The sequence below is a fragment of the Microtus oregoni genome, unplaced genomic scaffold (genome assembly GCF_018167655.1).
Source record: "Microtus oregoni isolate MIOR12 unplaced genomic scaffold, Mior012 000095F_ref0000231, whole genome shotgun sequence".
NCBI classification, from domain to species: domain Eukaryota; kingdom Metazoa; phylum Chordata; class Mammalia; order Rodentia; family Cricetidae; genus Microtus; species Microtus oregoni.
Window position 1 is genome coordinate 2962752 of NW_024544708.1, and position 3897 is coordinate 2966648.

General features: G+C 43.5%; 1 pseudogene; it reads right to left on the reverse strand.

Annotated features, from left to right (window-relative positions):
- Positions 1–967: 967 nt before the first annotated feature.
- Positions 968–1425, reverse strand: LOC121442788 (annotated as a pseudogene).
- Positions 1426–3897: the final 2472 nt, after the last annotated feature.

Genomic DNA, 3897 nt, shown 5'->3' on the forward strand with positions numbered 1-3897 from the left:
CGGGGCATCACTTAAAACTTAAGGAAGCAGGGGTACAGCCAAAGCACCCCAAGTCCAGCAGTAGTCCCATGGCTGCTACCTGAAGCCTTCCCATCTAGTCTAAGAGCCACCACACAGCTGTGGCAGGAGGGCAGGGCGGGCAAAGGCAGACCCAGGCCATTGTGTGATGTGTCTGTTTACAGTTGCGATAGCTGTGCCCACCGCTCTCAAAGGAAACTGATTTCAACACACCTTTTTTTTTTGAAAAAAAAAAAAATTTCTGCCTCCTCCCAGCCTCCCATTTCCCTCCCCTTCCTCCCACTCCTCTCCCCCTCCCCCCACTCCTCTCCCCTTCCCTCTCCAGTCTGAAGAGCAGTCAAGGTTTCCTGCCCTGTGGAAGGTCCAAGGTCCTCCCCCCTCCATCCAGGTCTAGGAAGGTAAACATCCAAACTGGCTAGGCTCCCACAAAGCCGGAACATGAAGTAGGATCAAAACCCAGTGCCATTGTCCTTGGCTTCTCATCAGCCCTCATTGTCCGCCATGTTCAGAGAGTCCGGTTTTATCCCATGCTTTTTCAGTCCCAGTCCAGCTGGCCTTGGTGAGCTCCCAATAGATCAGCCCCACTGTCTCAGTGGGTGAGTGCACCCCTCGTGGTCCTGACTTCCTTGCTTATGTTCTCCCTCCTTCTGCTCCTCATTGGGACCTTGGGAGCTCATTCTGGTGCTCCAATGTGGGTCTCTGTCTCTATCTTCATCAACACACCTTCTTGATCCCAGAAGTTCAACTAGGCAGCCAGCGGTTACACTCGACAGAAGATGTTACACAGCACAACTCAGGTATTTCAAATGGACAGAAATTAGTATCAGAACAGTGTCTCAGGATGAAGTCTCAGTGGAGCTGCCTCTCCGGACTTTGAGGTCTACAAGATGAATCTAGAAAATTCACTCTTGTGGAAAATGAAGACTTAGGGTGGATTGGGAGCGGAGGCCTGGGCCCTGGTGACTAATTGCTGTAACACTGTCCTTCTGGCGGCTGTGGCAGCTTCATGTTCTCTTTTGACATCATCAAGCGTCGAAGCTCCTGCAGGATGACTTTGATGCTGTGGGAATTCTGCCACTTTGCCAGCACTGCTGTGGCCCTTGGGTCCACCACACCATTTGATCTACTCATGCCGCTCATATTGACTTCTGTTACAAATCTTACAGATGAGGGTGCTTCTGGGTATTTAGGCCCACATTCTATTTTAAGGCTGTATATTCGGTTTTCATAAATTGTTCTTGGAGGCCCAATTATCATCCCTGTCCATCTTGTAAGTGTCATGTCTTCATCGTCCTCTAGACCCCAGGTAACTGTGCCATCGCCTACTCCTTTCTGGCCTTCTTCCAGCTCTTCCTACAGTCGGAATTTTCGAGGGACTTTTACTCCTGAGCCTGTGGTGGCTGCCATCTTGCGTCGCTATCGCTCCTTACTGAGGATTTTAACATTCATGTCTATCAAGGTTCTTGGTGTATGATTTTCTCTGGTTTAGCTTTGATATCAGGATAATGGTCTTGTAAAATGAGTTTCCACTTCCTACGTCGCAGTATTTTGAAAGTTTTTCAGCAGTGTGAGCTTTTTTCTTTCTTTGTTTATTTGCTAGACTTCATCCTTGAATCCCTCTGATGCTGGACCTTTCTTTGTTGGGAGGGTTTTTTTTTTCTGTTTTCAAATCTAGCTGAAGATTTATTCATTCTGTTTATGATTTCAACAAAGTAGCTTAGTTTTGTTGATCTCAATCTGTAGCCCAGCCTGGACTCAAATTCATACAATTCCTCTGCCATAGTGCCACGGATGTTGAGACTTGATCACCAAATCAATCTTGTTATTGATCTGTTGGGACTCACTGTTTCTTCCTGTTTAGTTTTAGTAGTTTGTGTATTTCTGCCAGGTTAGCTATTTCCATGAGCTTAGCCTGTTAAATGGAGAACTGTTGTAGCCTGCTGTAGACTTTTGTATGTCTGTAGCATAATCTTCTGCTTTTTGTGGCTTACTCTGATTCTTTTTTGGAAAGTTGATTCAACTGATGGTTATCATTTTATCTATTATTTAAATACATTAGCTCTTAGTTTTTTATTTTCTGTCTTTCTAATATCTTCCCACTGTTTTTGATTTAATCTTTATTATTTTCTTCTTACTATAAAGTTTGGGCTTAGTTCTCTAAGCTCTGTAATGTGCAAAATTAATTCTTATTTGAGTTTTCTCTTTTCTAATGAAGGCCCTTGTTGCTGTTCAGCTGTCTCCCTTGTCCTCCTTTGCTTGCATCCCGGAGGTTTGGGGATTATGATTCCCTTTTGTTGATATGAACACATATTTGGATGGTTTTTCCTTTGATCTATTGAGTTTCAGGAGGGTGTTGCTTGTCTCTCATGAACCTTGGATTTGCCCTCTTGTTGCTAATCAAGCCATGGCTTGATTGACTTACATCTTCTTATGTTTAAGGCTCGTTTGTTGGCCTGACATGCACATACTGTGTGTGTGTCCTAGAAAATGTTCTGAGTGCTTTAGAAAAACGTAGATTCTGTTGCTGTTAAACATGATACTTTACATGTGTATCTGGTCTTTTTGGCCTTTGATGTTAAGCTTTGCTGTTTCCTTGGTTTTCTATCTATACACTGCATTGCAGTGAACCACGTTATTACTATTGCATCACTGTTTCTTCCTTCTTCCATGTAGCCCAAGTGGCTTTGAACTAGTGGTGAATCTCCTGCCTCAGCTTTCCAGGTGCAAGGATTATTGACAAGTCCTATGATGCCTGCTTTATCAATGTCCTCTCAGGATTGTAATGGTTTTCTTTACAACTTAGTAGTAGTTTTTGACTAAAAGTCTATTTTTTGCTTCAACTCCCTCTACTCTTTCTGGTTACGATGCACTCAGGATGACTTTTGTCATCCTTGTGCCCTCAACCTTAGTGTGACCTTTGAGGTAAAATGAGTTTCATCAGATTCTGTAGTTGGGATTTGTGTTTTTAATACATTGAGTTCTCTGTGTTTAGCTACTTTGTCCAAGCAGTTTGCTGGATAAATTGCCCCCTAGGAATGACAGATGTAACATCCATAAAGTCTCATAAATAAACTTTGTCCACTACCTCTCTGCACACGTCTCCCAACCTCCTGTAACTTCTGTGACTCTGTTTTTCTCTGTCACAACAGCCTCCAGTGTTATTGATTTTGCTACGATGTTGGGATTTACTTCTTGTGTGGATGTACCACATTTTGCTTCTCCATTCGTTCATAGAGACTTAGGTTGATGCTGTTTTAACTATGATGTATTGCTACAATCAGCTAAGATGGCAGGTATCTCTCTAGCATGCTAATTTCATTTCCTTGAGATATATAGCTAGAAATGTATATGTAGTAAAAGGGGAGCGGGCCTGCTTTTCATCCCGCCTGGCTCCCATACGGCTAGCTTTACACCCGAAATAACAACACACAAATTGTATTCATTTAAACACTGCCTGGCCCATTAGCTCTAGCCTCTTACTGGCTAACTCTCACATCTTGATTAAACCATTTCTATTAATGTGTATTGCCACTTGACTGTGGCTTACCGGCATGAGTCTAACTACCGTCCGTCTTGGTTTGTTGTAATAGGAGCAGCAGGCTGCTTCCCGCCACCTGGCTAGCTTTATACCCGAAATAATTACACAGAAACTGTATTCTTTTAAACACTGCCTGGCCCATTAGTTCCAGCCTCTTATTGGCTAGCTCTTACATATTGACCTAACCCATTTCTAATAATCTGTGTAGCCCACGAGCTGGCTTACCAGGAATGATATTAACCTGCGTCTGCCTGGAGTGGGAGAATCATGGCGACTCACTGAATCTGCTTCTTTCTCCCAGCATTCTGTTCAGTCTACTCTGCCTACCTAATTTTCTGTCC